This window comes from Hemitrygon akajei, chromosome 11 (assembly GCF_048418815.1).
Source record: "Hemitrygon akajei chromosome 11, sHemAka1.3, whole genome shotgun sequence".
Taxonomy (NCBI): domain Eukaryota; kingdom Metazoa; phylum Chordata; class Chondrichthyes; order Myliobatiformes; family Dasyatidae; genus Hemitrygon; species Hemitrygon akajei.
In genome coordinates, this window is record NC_133134.1 from 10,168,692 (window position 1) to 10,185,470 (window position 16,779).

The following is a 16,779-nucleotide window of genomic DNA, read 5'->3' on the forward strand; positions in this document are numbered from 1 at the left end:
ACCGGGCAACATATCATGCAGCATCCACACAAATGAGATTTCTCAGTTTGGCTGGGCCAGAGGCTCTCTTCCCCTGGACAAACACATGCTGGCTGAACCTCAGGGTTACAATTGTGGGGGCTCATCCGGGATTGATTCCGTTGGATGCTGTGTGATTGCCCTGAGCATTGGACCAGTGGGTTGAGTGTTTAAGTCTGTGCTGGTATGGACGCTGGTGGGGTGGAGTGATGGTGCACCTCTGTGGGGTTACCGGTAACTAATGCATATGGGTTGAGTGGGGTGGATATTCGTACCCTGGATGAATTGTTAATTAGATTTTTGAGAATGGTTAAAGCTGTTGGCAAAGTTGAAGTTGTAGCATTGAGGTTTGATAAAATGGCGGACTCAGACCTTATTTTAGTTCAGACTTGTGCTGACAGAACTGCCAGCGTCTATCAGTGCCCCAGGTGAGGCGGGGCCTTGGCCTGTCAGGGAGGAGGAGAAGGTAGCAGAGTGGTCCGAGTCACAAGTCAAGCTTCCTGTAGCTGGAGACAGAGACTTCAAAGACAGGGTTCTATCCCTTCTGGGGAGCGAGGGGAAGGAGTGGTCAGATTTGGAATGTCTAATTAGTCCCCGTCCCCCAGTGAGAAGTGAGAATTCTGAAGTAGTGTCTGCCCTTACCTCTCTGGCGAATCAATGGGAAAATGCCCAAGTTCAAAGTCACTGCTATGGTAGGCTCCAGCTATTCTCTGAAATAATGCCCGCCCCTGAAAGGGAAGAGGAGTATGAGAGCTGGGAGGAGCAGACCTCTCAGTTGTTAGATGAGTGGCAATGTTTTGATGACATAAAGTGACAGATTGTTTGAAAGTTTGAGAGGGCAGGCCAGTGATGTGGTAAGATCTGTGAAAACACGGCAACCCTAGCTAGCATTGCTGATTATCTGGATACATTGGAGAGCGCCTTTGATACGACAGGGAGCCCACTGGAGCTCATGGTGGGGTTTCAGAACATGCATCAGGACAAGGGGGAGAAGCTTTCTGCTTTTATTTTTCAGCTAGAGAGACAGCTAAATTGCTTGTGGCACAGAAGGATCATTCAGGTGGCTGAGGTGGATCAGTTAGGAATGGACAGATAGTCAAGGGCGCCCAGTCCCATGACCTGATTGCCTGGGGTCTTTGGCAGTTTTGTAAGACGAGCCCCTCTCCATCTTTTGTTGAGCTGATCAGAGAAGTACGGGAGGAGGAGGATGCGTCGGAGGTGTGGGAGAGCTCTGCCAGCAGGGTATAGTCCTTGGTAGTGGTCCCTTGTGGTGAAGTGACCGCAGATAGCCTGCCCCAGGGAGCAGGAGACAGATTGTAGCAGAATTGAGAACTGAGATGTCTCGGCTTTTATAAGTGGGTGTGACCCCCACCCCCCATATAATGGAGCTGATGGGGGAGCAGATCCCCAAAGGGGACAAACAATGCGGAGGGCTGCTGGCAGCCGGTGTCACGGGAAAAGCAGTGTGAGCCCCCGGGTACCTAAGCAGAGGGAGTCGTTGGGAAAAATTAGAGCAAAACCAGTGAGGGAACGGCCTGGTGTCTCTGGGGAAACGCATTCCCAGCAATGTGCCAAGGATCTCCCGAAAGCGAAAGGCCCAATTCCTGAAGGCTTAGTGGGACCATGCTCCAGTGTGTCACTACGGATAGAGGGTATTTATGCTAAAGCCATACTCGACACTGGGTTACAGGTCACATTGTTGTACCATTCATTTTACAACCGGTATCTGAAGCATCTACCATTGACACCATTCTGGGCACTGGAGATTTGGGGTATCAGTGCTGGTGATTATCCATATGATGGTTATTTGTTAGTGAAGCTGGAATTTTCAGAAGCCGATGTGGTCCTTGATACATTGGTGCTGGTTTGTCTGGACCCTGTTGAGAAGGGTGGCGTTTCAATTCTGGTGGGGACCAACACCCGTCTTGTGAAGAGGTTCATGGGGCCTGCAAGGAGAAGGCTGGGGAGAGCTTTCTGGGAACATTGTCTGTGAACCCGGTTTTTCGAGCTGCTTTTGAGGAAGTGCGTGGCTGCATTGGGCCGGATACTGACTTTAGACGAGGGACTCTGTGGTTCACCCAGTCAAAGCCAATGGTGGTACGGCCCGGGGAAGTAATGATGGGGACCCCCAAATTTCCCGGAATGTCTGAGGGTGAGGCCCTCTTAGTGGACGCTCCAGAAGACCACAAGGGGGAGTCGGGATTTCTGGCTCAGGTACTGGTGAGGCCTGAACTGCAGAAGCCTTCGGTTGTAGAAGCGAGCAAGGTGGCAGTGATCGTCAGGAACACTCTGAAGAGGGAGGTCACCTTCAAACGAGGGATGCCCCGGCGCATCTGTTCCCGGTGACGGTAATGTCTCATGTCCCTGTGAGACAAGCCGGGGAGAAACTATTGGAAAAAGGGGGAAAGTTGACTGCTGAGTCATTTGACTTCGGGGACTCCCTGGATCCTGCGGGTTGGAGGAGAAAGTTCTAGAGCAGACGTTGAGGCTGGAAGGTGTCTTTTCCACTGACGAGTTTGATGTGGGTTGTTCCAAGAGCACTCGTCACACTATCCAGGTGACCGAGGACACTCTGTTTAGAGAGCGGTCATGGAGGCTGGCCCCTGCAGAGGTGGATGTTTGGCAGTATTGGTGTAAGTTGAAGGAAGCTGGGATCATTACCAAGTCCAAAGCCCCAATGCGTCCCCATTAGTAGCGACCCGAAAGAAGAATGCAAAGGTACGTATGTGTGTGGACTATAGGATTCTGAACAGGCGCACTGTCCCTGACCAGTATACCGTCCTGACGCGCTGGCCTGTCTGAGTGGTGCGAAGTGGTTCAGTGTGCTGGACTTGAGGAGTGGGTATTACCAGATCCCCATGCATGAAGCCGACAAACAGAAGACTGCAGTTATATATCCCCTGGGATTTTTCCAGTTCAAAAGGATGCCCCATGGCATATCAGGAGCCCCTGCAACCTTCTAGTGCGTCATGGGGAAGATGGTGGGTGATATGTACTTGCTTGAGGTATTAGTGCATCTGGATGACCTCATAGTGTTTGGATCCATCTCGGAGGAACATGAAGTGAGGCTACTGAAGGTGCTCGGCTGCATGAAAGCTGAAAACTTTTACTGGACAAGCGCCCGTTCTGCAAGATGTCTGTTAGCTATGTCGAGCACATAGTCTCATAGCATGGAGTAGTTACAGATCCGGCTAAGGTAGAAGCAGTGACCACTTGGCCAAGACCCCAGACTGTGAGCGCTCTGCGCTCCTTCCTTGGGATCTGTGGTTACCGTCGGAGGTACGTGAAAGGCTACGCAAAAGTGAGTCACCCATTGAATCAGCTTCTGTGTAGTTACCCTCCCTTGGGAAAGAAAGGAAGGGGGGGAAGGACAGGAGAGTGGAGAGTATCTTAGCCCGTCAAAGGCATTTGGTGGGATGCAGAATGTGAGGAGGTCTTTCAGCTGTTGAAGGAGCTGCTGACCCAGGCATCGGTGCTGGCTTTTGTGGACCCCCGATTGCCATATGTACTGCACACGGATGCCAGCTGAGAGGGCTTGGAGGGTGTCCTGTATCAGGATCAGGGCACCAGATTAGACCCGTTGCGTTTGTCAGCCGGAGTCTGTCGCTCTCCCAAGAAAAACTACCCATGCACAAGTTTGAATTTCTGGCGTTGAAATGGGTGGTGGAGAATAAACTGATTGACTATCTCTACGGGGCCAAGTTTGAGATAAGCACAGACAACAACCCCCTAATTTATATCCTGACCTCGGCAAAACTGGATGCCACAGGCAATCTGTGGTTGGCAGCGTTGTCTGCCTACGATTTCAGCCTGAAGTACCGCCCAGGAAGCAGGAACGTTGATGATGATGCTTTGTCCCGACAGGTGCATTAGGGACTGGACAGGGACGAGGAGTGGGACCTGGGATGAAGGCCATGTGTCAGTTTGCCATCACCATGAAGGCAGAGGAAAAGGAAGAGCAGGATCGAGCGGTGGATCAAATGGGGGCCATCCTCCCAAGCTTACTGTAACCTGACTGCTCTGAAGACAAATCAGCTGCCGGAATTGAGTTCTGGGGAACTGGTAGCTGCTCAGCGAGATGATCTAGGCATCAGTACCATTTGGTCAGCGGTCAGAAAGGGAGACATGGCTCAGGCAAAGAAGATGAAACACAAATCGGTGCCTCCATTACTGAGAGAATGGCCTCGGTTGGAGTTGCGGAAACAGACCGTCGGACCGATCTCAGCGTAGCCAGCTGGTCCTGCCAGAGAAGTACCGGAGGACTGGGTTGAAGACCCTGCACAATGATTCTAGACGTTCAGGGGTTGAAAAGACCTATGGATTGCTCAGAGACCGGTTTTACTGGCCCCTGATGAGGTCGGAGGTTGAAGAATACTGCAAAGTCGTGCATTTGATGCATACGGCGGAGAAACTGTCCACAAGGGCAGCTCCCATGTTCCATTTGCAGAGTGCAGGGCCCCAGGACATGGTGTGTATGGATTTCCTGTCAATAGAACCCAATGCCAGCCACTCGGCAAATGTCTTAGTCATCACGGACCACTACACCAGATATGCTCAGGCTTTTCCTACCAAGGACCAGAGGGTGTCAACGGTGCAAAGATGTAATGGGAGAAGTATTTCATTTATTATGGCCTTCCCAGGCAGGTACATAGTGATCAGGGACGGGATTTTGAGAGCAGACTCATCCGTGAGTTACTGGGCATGCTTGGGGTCAAAAAGTCAAGGACCACACCCTATCAGCTGCAAGAGTTTTAATCGGACCTTGCTAGACATGCTTGGGACCCTGGAGATCAGCAAGAGGAGCAGATGGAGTCAACATATTGGACATCTAGTCCACAGTTACAATTGTACACAAAATGAAGCTACTGGGTACTCGCCATATTATCTGATGATTGGGTGCGAGGCAAGGTTGCCCATTGACCTTTGTTTTGGGACTGACAAGGTTGACTTACCACCGAAGTCGACATGAGGAGAGAGCTGAAAAGGGCTTATGAATTAGCTGGGGTCGTGGCTGCCAAGCAGAATCAAGGAAATAGGAGGTATGATCAAAAGGTGAGGTTCTCCCAACTCCTGCCGGGAGACCAAGTCCTCATAAGAATTTAGGGCTACCTGGGAAACATAAACTGGCAGACCGTTGGGCGGCTAAGCCCTATGTGGTGGAGAGTCAAATACCAAACCTACCAGTTTTCTGGGTGAAACCAGAGGAGGGGAATGGGCCTGTCAAGATTCTCCATCAGAACCACCTGCTGCCCCGGGACAAGAGAGGCAGGTAGACCCAGAGCCCGACTTGGAGCCTACACCCAGTAAGAGGACTCTGTGGAAACGTGGGGCAACTGCAGGGCCCACAGCAGGAGAGGTTAGGCTGACCCCCACCCCTGAGAAGGATACTGATTTGGAGGATGAGGACCTGGATGTGTGGTATATGCTGCCTTTTGCTAACTCCCCATTGATTGAGGAAGAGACTCCCGCTCTTCTCCCACTGAGTCAGGTAAAGTGGGGGGACAGCTTAGGTTGCAGCAGGACACTGCAAGGAATGAAGTGGGGCTTGGCCATGGGACAGAGGGCTCCGAGTTGCAGGTGGGCACAAGTGATAGATCGGGGGAGGCCTTGCCAGGTAGACCAGAAGTCTCACCAGTAGTTTCTGAAGAGTTAGATGAGGGGTTACAGAGGTCTCAGAGAATTAGGAGATGACCAGATAGGCTGGCCTACATAGCACCAGGGTCACAGAGTGTGACCCCTACTGTTTTGGGGAGGTATGTCACTGCCTTTTACACCTGGATTGGACTTTGTGCTTTGCAGGAAGGGTCGGTAAATTACCTCAACATCATGAGGATATGACTAAATTTGGTGGGGGAGAGTGTAACGCTCTGTAAGGTTTCACTGCTGAGGTAGTGGTTTCTCTGTATCAGCAATGTTTGGGTTATGAATAGAGATAATGGGGGCTTTGGAATGTATGCTAGCCAATGAGAGGCGTGTTGTTTCTTTCTTCTGGGTCTGGGAGCAGGGATTTCAAGGTCTTTTGCCGGAGGGAGATGAAGAGAGAAGATGTGAATGGAAGGAGTTGGTAGGTTGCAGGATGGAATAGACTCGGAGCGAGGGTTGAACGGTCAGCAACGCTCGGAGGAGGTCAATGGGAGTCGAGTGGACGATTCCGTGAGCTCCAACGTGCACTTCAGACTGTTTCATTAAAATGGACCCTTTTTCTTTTTATTATCTTTACTAACACTATAGTCAGATTAAGATTTATAAAGTTCAATCGTTTAATTGCATAGGGTGTACTGTCTGATATTTTGCGGTGGCGGATTTGTAACCGGGCAACACATCACGCAGCATCCACACAAACGAGATTTCTCAGTTTGGCTGGGCCAGAGGCTGTCCTCCCCTAGACAAACGCATGCTGGCCGAACCTCAGGGTTGCACTTTGTCAAGCTTACTGTCATCAATCGGGGTTTGATTCCAGTCACCATTTGTAAGGAGTTTGTACGTTGTCCCCAAGGCCACATGGATTACCTCTCGTATCCCAAAGACATACAGATATGGGCCTCCTGTGCAGGCATCGGAAGTATGGCAGCTCTGTTGGGCTGCCCCAACACAGTCTTCGTTGGCTTGATTTAACACAAACGATGCAGTTCACTGTATGTTTCAACATATGCATAAAGCTAATCTTTTAAATACTGATAAAGGTCTCAGCCTGAAAGATTGATTGTACAGTACTCTTTCCAACAGATGCTGCCTGGCCTGCTGAGTTTCTCCAGCATTTTGTGTGTGTTGCTTTTAAATTTGTTGTTGTTCAGTTGTTTAGTCGAGTCCGACTCTTCATGACCCTATGGACATAGGGTTTTCATGGCAAGATACGGAAGCAGATTTCCAGGCCTTTCTTCCGCTCAGATATTGCTGCTGCCCAGGTTTGAACTCAGGACCATCTGCTTTGAAGTCCGGTGCTGATCCACCTGTAATACACCTGTTTGTCACTGGATGTCACCAGAGAGCTGGCATTAGCTGCTTGCGAGTCAATATTCTGGACAGACTTTCACTGAACCTTGGTTGTCATCCTTTACCACATAATCATGTTTCAAATGTTAGGATAATTTCCTCAATTCTTGTTCCCAACTGCTTTTATTTTTAATAGTTTCTACTGTCAGTTTTAGTTCTATTAATCCACTGAATTTGTGAATCCACTGAATTTGAATTTATCTGGTATCACAATTCCACCCCTGGGTGCCTCTGATTTTTTTAAAACTGCATACTCATTCAAAGGATGCTGGCGTCACAGTCTGAGCCACCATATAATCTCCGGTTGTCCTTGAGAAGGTGGTGGTGAGCTGTCTTCTTGAACCACCGCCACCACTGAGGTGTGGTACACCACAGCGCTGTGAAAGAGAGAGTTCTAGGATTTAGAACCAGTGATATATTTCCACATGGAGGCTGCTGTGTGGTCCGGAGGGCTGTGATGTTCCCAGTGCTTTTCCGTTCGGAGGGTGGGCATCTGGTCACAAACTGTGAAAAGAAACTGGACTAACGAACATTGCCAGGATAACAATCTTACGGAAATGTTCACTTAAATGCTTCCTTTCTCCAAAGTAGATTTATTATCAAAGTACATATATGTCACCACATACAGTCCTGGGATATGTTTCCTTGCAGGCACTCACAGTAAATGCAAGAAGCACACGAGAACCCATGGAAAAGCACACCCAACAACAACGTGCAAAAAGACCTCAAACTGCGCAAGTCTGAAAGAAGAAGATATAGTAAACAAATAAGCAATAAATATGAAGAACATGAGATGAAGGGTCCGTGAAAGTGAGTCCATAGGTTGTGGGAACAGTTCAGCGATGGGGTGAGTGAAGCTGAGGGAAGTTATCCCCTCTGGTTCAAGAGCCTGATGGTTGAGGGGTAGTAACTGTGTCTGAACCTGGTGGTGTGGGTCCTGAGGCTCCTGTACCACCTTCCTGATGGCAGCAGTGAGAATCAGAATCAGGATTAATATCATCTGCCTATGTCATGGAATTTGTTAACTTTACAGCTGCAGTACAATGCAATAATGAAAATAGTGAAAATAAAACTGAACTACAGTAAATACATGTATATTAAATGGTTAAATAATTAGTGTAAAAAAAGGAAATAGAGAAGTAGTGTTCATGGGTTCAAAGTCCATTCAGAAATCAAATAGCAGAGGGGAAGAATCATTGAGTGTGTGCCTTCAGGTTTCTGTACCTCCTTCCCGATGGTAGCAATGAGAAGAGGGCGCGTCCTGGGTGATGGGGGGTGTTCCTTTTTTGAGGCACTGCTCCTTGAAGATCTCCTGGATGCTACAGAGGCTGGTGCCCATGATGGAGCTGACTAATTTTACAACTCTCTGCAGCTTACTTTGATCCTATGCAGTAGCACCCCACCTCCACCCCCAATACAGCCAGTTAGAATGCTCTCCACACTACATCTGTAGAAATTTGCGAGATCACATTACTTCCCTATTGTGACATTTCTGTAATGATCAATAAACTAATTGTTTGAAATCAAATGACCTTGTGTCTATATCGGCACCAACTCCCTGCCCCTGGCAGTCCTTCTCTACCACCTGTCCCATGGCACTCCACCCTCACCATGAACAACAACTGAACCTCTTGACCATGTCTGCATGCTTTTATGTATTACGTCGCTGCCACATGATTGGCTGATTAGATTTTGGTATTAACGAGCAGGTGTACCTAGTAAAATGGCCACTGAGTGCAGATCAACTGAGAAAGTGGGCCAGGGAATGGCGGATGCAGTTTAACTCAGACAAGTACAAAATTATGCATTTTTGCAAGTTAAACCGGAACAGGACATAAGTAGTACATGTTATATGCCAGCACTTGAGGGAGTGTTGTAGAATAGCTAAGGTGCCTAAGACTTTTGCACAGTACTATATTTGTCGACATGGAGCAGAGAGCAAGTTTCTAAATCTGGTGGGAGCATAGGATGTTGGGCATGGTGAGGGCGGAGTGCCACGGGACAGGTGTGGGACAGGTGGTAGAGAAGGACTGCCAAGGGCAGTGAATTGGTGCTGATACAGACACATCCAGCCCTGAGACACAAGGTCACAAATTGGTTTATAGATCATTAGAGAATGTGTCTCTTTGGTGCTTGCCGCTCCTTCCCCTCTCCCTTCTGCTTTTCCCAACCATGATTCCCCTCTCCCTGCCCCCTTCCCACTCTCAGACCACAACAGAGACCCATATCAGAATCAGGTTTATTATCACTCACATATGTCATGAAATGAGTTTTTGCAGCAGTACAGTGCAATACACAAAATTACTTCAGTGGTGTGCAAAGGTCTTGGGCACCCTGGCTATATATATATCTGCCTAAGATTTTGTACAGTACCAAACACTGGGAACACAGAGACAGGGTGGTGAAGAACGCACTCGGCGCGTTTGTCTTCATTGAACGCAGCACTGAGAACAAAAGTTGGGATGTCATGTTACAACTGGGAATCTCTTTCAAACCTATTGAATACTGAAGGCATAGATAGAGTGGATGTGGAGAGGATGTCTCCTATAGTGTGAGAGTCTTAGGACCAGAGGACACAGCCTCAGAATAGACGGATATCCCTTTAGAACAGAGATGAGGAGGAATTTCTTCAGCCAGAATGTGGTGAATCTCTGGAATTCATTGCCACAGACAGCTTTGGATGCCAAGTCACAGGGTATATTTAAAGTAGGGTTCCTGAATAGTCAGGATGTCAGAGGTTACGGGGAGAAGGCAGGTGAATGGGGTTGAGAGGGATAATAAATTGTCTAGGATAGAATGGTGGGGAAGACTTGATGGGCCAAATGGCCTAATCCTGCTCCTGTGTCTTATGGCAAGGTCTCACGGTGAAATTGCAGCTGAAGGCTGCTCTGCTCTCTCTATACTCATGACTATGTGTGGCCTGGCTCAGCTCAAACACTGTTCATAAATTCACCAATGACACAACTGTTGTTGGTGGAACCTCAGATAGTTAAGAAGAGGCATTCAGGAGTGAGATAAATCAGCTGCTTGAGTGTACTCAATGTCCTAAACAGATTGAAGGGGAAGTCAAAGGAACACACGCTAGTCTTCATCAAGGGATCAATAGAAACATAGAAAACCTACAGCACAATACAGGCCCTTCAGCCCACAAAGCCTTACCTGAGAAATTACCTGGAGTTACCCATAGCCCTCTATTTCTCTGAGCTCCGTATACCTGTTCAGGAGTCTCTTAAAAGACTCTGCCTCCACCACCGTCGCTGGCAGCCCATTCCATGCACTCACCACTCTCTGCATAAAAAGCCTACCCCTGTCATCTCTGTAACCGTCCAAGCACCTTAAACCTGTGCCCTCTTGTGCTAGCCATTTCAGCCCTGGGAAAATGCCTCTGACTATCCACACGATCAATGCCTCTCTCATCAATAGTGGAATGCGTAAGCAGTTTCAAGTACTGTACCTGGGTGTCAACATCTCCGAAGATCTATCCTGGGCCCAACGTATCGATGCAGCAACAAAGAAGGCTCGACAGCAGCTACATTTCATTAGAAGTTTCAGACTTACTATGTTACCAAAGACTCTAGCAAATTTCTACAAATGTACCATGGAGAGCCTTCCAACTGGCTGCATCACCATCTGGTATGGAGGGGCCATACGTACAGGATCAGAAAAAGCTGCAGAAAGTTGTAAACTCATGGATACAAGCCTCCCCAGCATCAAGAACATCTTCAAAAGGCGTTGCCTCGAAAAGGCGACATCCATCGTTAAGGATCCCCATCACTCAAGGCATGACCTCTTCTCAAGGAGGAGGTACAGAAGCCTGAAGACATATACTCAACATTTCAGAAACAGCTTTTTACTCTCCGCCATTCGATTTCTAAATAGACAATGAACCCTTGAACACTCTCTTAGTATTTCCTCTCCCTTTTTGCACAACTTAATTAATTTATATATATTATTGCAATTTAGTTTTTTTATTATGTATTGCAATATGCTATATTTCATTAGGCGTGTGGCCAAGTGATTATGGCGTTCATCTAGTGATCTGAAGGTCACTAGTTTGAGCCTTGGCTGAGGCTGCGTGTGTGTCCTTGAGCAAAGCACTTAACCACACATTGCTCTGCGACGACACCGGTGCCAAGCTGTATGGGTCCTAATGCCCTTCCCTTGGACAACATCGGTGGCATAGAGAGGGGAGACTTGCAGCTTGGGCAACTGCCGGTCTTCCATTAAAAAAGAATCCCTGTCCATGCTTGCGCCTTGGAAAGTTTCCATGGTCTATCGAGACAAACGGAGACCTACATTTCATTAGGAATTGAGGTGATTTGGTATATCATCGAAGAGTCTTACAGATTTCTACAGATGTACCATGGAGAGCATTTTAACTGGTTGCATCACCGTCTGGTATGGAGGGGCCACTGCACAGGATTGGAAAAAGCTGCGGAGGGTTGCAAACTCAGCCAGCTCCGTCATGGGTAGTAGCCTCTCTACCATCGAGGACATCTTTAAAAGGTGGTGCCTTAAGAAAGTGGCGTTGATCACATAGCACCCTTGTCATCCAGGACATGCCCCTACTCATCACTACCATCAAGGAGGTGGTAAGTGAGCCTGAAGGCCAACAGTGAGTATTTCAACAACAGTTTCCTTTCTTCTGCCACCAGATTTCTGAATGGTCTATGAACCCATGAACACTGCCTCACTATTTTGCTCTTTTTTGCACTATTTCTTATTGTAACTCGTAATGTTTATCGATTGCATCGTACTGCTGCTGCAAAACAACAAATTCCACCTCGTAAAGGTAACTAATAAAGTGGCCACTGAGTGTATGTCCACGTTCTTCTGCTGCTGTAGCCCACCCCCTTTGAGGTTTGTCGTGTTGTGCGTTCAGAGGTGCTCTTCTGCACATCACTGTTGCAATATGTGGCTATTTTAGTTCCTGTCAGCTTGAACTAGTCTGGCCATTCTCCCCCAACCTGTCTCATCAACAAAATGTTCTCACCCACAGAATTGCTGTTCACTGGATTTTTTTTTGTTTTTCACACCATTCTCTATAAATCCTAGAGGCAGTCGTGCATGAAAATCCAAGGAGATCAGCAGTTTCTGAAATACTCAAACCTCCCCCTCTGGCACCAACATTCATTCTACAGTCAAAGTCACTTAGTTCACATTTCTTCCCCATTCTGATGTTTGGTCCGAACAAGAACTGAACCTCTTGACCATGTCCGCATGCTTTTATGCATTGAGTTGTTGCCACGTGATTGGCTGACTGGCTATTTGCATTAACAAGCAGGTGTACCTAATAAAGTGGCCACTGTGTATGTCTGTGATCGGGAGCCCGATTCTGGTTGGTTCTGAATCTGATTCTGCAATGTTGTGTGCAGTTCTGGTTGCCATACCTACGAGAAGGATTTGGTTAAGCTGTAAAGGTTGCAGAAAATATTTGGACAGATGTTGCTGGGACTCTAGGGCTTCAATTATCGGGTTAAACTAGATCGGCTGGAACTGATTTCCCTGAAGCAAAGAAGGTTGTCATGTAACAGGATAGAGTCTGGGTTTCTAGGTTGCTAAATTCTGCAACACACCCTCAAGCCCTGTAATTTGCTGTGTATGTCCTGCCCTTCTTTAACTTAAAAAAAAGGATTGCTTTGCACTTGTCTGAGGCAAGTTCCTTCTGCCATATCTACCACACCACCCGTTATGGTGTTATTAGCCAACTTACTAATCACATCACCAACAAGTCAATAAAACTTGTGACTCTCAAGCCATCAATGGCATAGATAAGGAAGATGGACACAGACTTTTTCCCAGTGTAGAGGAGTCTAAAACTAGAGGGCATAGTTTCTTCCACCTGGATGTTGGTGTTCTGCAGGGATCTGTTCTGAGACCCCTGCTCTTTGTAATTTTTATAAATGACTTGGATGAGGAAGTGGAAGTGGGGGGGGGGGTAGAAAGTTTGCAGATGACACAGAGGTTGATGGAGTTGTGGATAATGTGGAAGGCTGTTCCTGGTTACAACTGGACATTGACAAATGCAGAACTGGGCTAAGATGTGGCTGACAGAGTTCAATCCAGTAAAGTGCAAAGTGATTCACTTTGGAAGGTCCAATTTGAAGGCAGAATGCAGGGCTAATGGTAGGATTCTTAAACAAAAAGTACACTGCAGATGCTGTGGTCAAATCAAGATGTACAAACAGGCTGGATGAACTCAGCAGGTCGGGCAGCATCCGTTGAAAGGAGCAGTCAACGTTTCGGGCCAAGACCCTTCATCAGGACCCTGTTGAAGTCAGTTCTGACAAAGGGTCTCGGCCCAAAACGTTGACTGTTCCTTTCAATGGATGCTGCCCGACCTGCTGAGTTCATCCAGCCTGTTTGTACGTCTTAGTAGGATCCTTAGCAGTGTGGAGGAGCAGAGGGATCTTGGGGTCAATGTCCATTGATTCCTCAAAGCTGCTGCACAAATCATAGGGTTGCTAAGAAGTGTGTTAGCCTTCAGTAGTCAGGGATTGAATTCAAGAGCCACAAGGTAATGTTGCAGCTCCTGGTTAGAGTGCATTGGGAATATTACGTTCATTTAAAGAGGGCCTTTAAAGATGGTGATCGGTTGGAGCTTAAAAGAGTTCAGAAGGAACTCAGAGTACAGATAAGGGGGGCAAAGGAGCAGTATAGGAGGAAGCTAGAACAAAAGCTGCAGAAAAAAAGCATGAAGGAGGTGTGGGATGGGATGAAGATCATCACCGGATGCGGTGCAAAGCGGGGGGCAAACATAAGTGGAGATGTGGAGAAAGCGAACCAGCTGAACAACTTCTTCAACAGGTTCGACAGCACAATCTCATCCTCACCGCAGAAATCCACACCAGGCTTACTTCCCTCACAGGAAAATAGCCACTCACAGGAGACCTTGCCCACGTCCAGGATTACGGCTGAACAGGTGGAAGGTCAACTGAGGAAGATCTGTACCAGCAAGACGGCTGGACCGGATGGAGTTTCCCCACGAGTACTGAGGGCCTGTGCGACTGAGCTGGGAGAACCACTACAGCGCATCTTCAACATGAGCCTGGAGCAGAGAAGAGTACCCAGACAGTGGAAAACATCCTGTATTGTCCCGGTACCGAAGAAACCACAACCAAAGGAGTTGAATGACTTCAGACCTGTTGCCTTGACGTCGCACGTGATGAAGACCATGGAGCGGCTGATAATACAGAATCTGAGGCCACAAACCAGGCACGCCCAGGATCCTCTTCAGTTTGCGTATAAGGAGAAGGTGGGAGTGGAGGATGCTATCACGTATTTGCTGCACAAATCACTCTCTCACCTAGATGGGGTCAGTTGTGCTGTGAGGATTACATTCCTTGACTTCTCTAGTGCCTTTAACACCATCCAGCCCAAGATCTTAAGGCACAAACTAACGGAGATGGGAGTAGACTCTCACATGGTGGATTGGATAGTGGACTACTTGACAGATAGACCTCAGTATGTGCGGTTGGGAGACTGTAGGTCTGACACGGTGGTCAGCAGCACAGGAGCGCCGCAGGGAACCGTACTCTCTCCGGTCCTGTTCACCCTGTACACATCAGACTTCCAATATAACTCGGAGTCCTGCCATGTGCAGAAGTTGGCTGATGACACGGCCATAGTGGGGTGTGTCAGGAATGGACAGGAGGAGGAGTATAGGAAACTGATACAGGACTTTGTGATATGGTGCAACTCAAACTACCTGTGTCTCAATATCACCAAGACCAAGGAGATGGTGGTGGACTTTAGGAGATCTAGACCTCATATGGAGCCAGTGATCATTAATGGAGAATGTGTGGAGCAGGTTAAGACCTACAAGTATCTGGGAGTACAGTTAGACGAGAAGCTAGACTGGACTGCCAACACAGATGCCTTGTGCAGGAAGGCACAGAGTCGACTGTACTTCCTTAGAAGGTTGGCGTCATTCAATGTCTGTAGTGAGATGCTGAAGATGTTCTATAGGTCAGTTGTGGAGAGCGCCCTCTTCTTTGTGGTGGCGTGTTGGGGAGGAAGCATTAAGAAGAGGGACGCCTCACGTCTTAATAAGCTGGTAAGGAAGGCGGGCTCTGTCGTGGGCAAAGTACTGGAGAGTTTAACATCGGTAGCTGAGCGAAGGGCGCTGAGTAGGCTACGGTCAATTATGGAAAACTCTGAACATCCTCTACATAGCACCATCCAGAGACAGAGAAGCAGTTTCAGCGACAGGTTACTATCGATGCAATGCTCCTCAGACAGGATGAAGAGGTCAATACTCCCCAATGCCATTAGGCTTTACAATTCAACCGCCAGGACTTAAGAACTTTTTAAAAGCTATTATTAATGCTTTTTGAGATAGTGATTTAGATGCATATCATATTTTTTACTGAGTTAAATATTGTATGTAATTAGTTTTGCTACAACAAGTATATGGGACATTGGAAAAAAAAAGTTGAATTTCCCCATGGGGATGAATAAAGTATCTATCTATCTATTTCTGGTCATGCCATTATAGGAAGAATGTGGAAGCTTTAGAGAGGGTGCAGAAGAGATTTACCAGTTTGCTGACTGGATTAGAGAGCATAACCTGTGAGGGAAAGTTGAGCAAACTGTGGCTTCTCTCTTTGGAGTGAAAGAGGATGAGAGGTGACTTGATAGAGGTGTACAAGATGATAAGAGGCATAGACAGAGTGAATACCAGAGACTTTTTCCCAAGGTGGAAATCGCAAATGCGAAGGAGCATAATATTAAAATAACTGGAGGAAAGTATCGGGGGATGTCGGAGGTAAGTCTTTACACAGAGAGTGGTGAGTGCGTGGATCTCGCTGCTAGAGATGGTAGAGGCAGATACATTAGAGGTATTTTAGATAGGCACATGGATGGAAGAAAAATGAAGGGCTATGTAGGAGGAAAGGGATTGATTGATCGTGGACTAGGGTTATCTAGGTTACCAGAACATCTGTGCTGTTCAGTGTTTCCAGTTCAGATGAAGGATCTCAACTCGAAACATCATCCCTCCACGGATGCCGCCTAACCTGCTGAGTTCCTCCAGCACATCTTGTGTCACCCCAGATTCCAACATCTGTAGTCTTTTGCATCTCTTCTTTTCTTCCCTTCCACTGGTTCTCGGAAATCATGCTGCCACCCCCCACCCCGCAGTCCGTTACTGCCAGTGCAGTTGTCAGTTGCCATCATTCAAAGCTGCCAAAAGAAGACCACAATGCCCCAAATGCCACCACCCCCTGCCCTTTCACTCCATCCATTCATTGTCCATTGCCTCTTGCATTTTCTTTGGCACTCACCACCATTTCCTTCTGAGCATTCGCCTGTTAGGTACTGAGAACTTCCTAAATTCTGACAGGAAATACACTCCATCGAGCTGTGTGCCATTTTGATAAAAATCTCAATTTTTTAATGCTGTGTGGCTGCCAGTCATCAGAAGCTCGAAATACTTGTATTGTAAAAGGTCCTGGCCACAAAGCATGGAAACAGAACAGCTCTCACCACCCGAACGGTACAAAGACGTTGAACAGTTGCTAAGCAGCAACAGCAGATACAATCAGGAGCATTGCAGAATTAACTGATTTCTCCCAGTTTGAAGGCACTAATGAAGGAAGCCCTCGCCCCTCTTGTAGCACATTCTGCCATACATTTACAAATTTAACAGCAGGAAACTTTTCCACTCAATACTTGGCAAGAGTTCCCAGTGCTCACCAAGTGTTTCTCATTCAAAATGGTTTCTAAGTGTGAAGCAAAACAAAATCTCCCCTTTGCTCCAAATGTCCG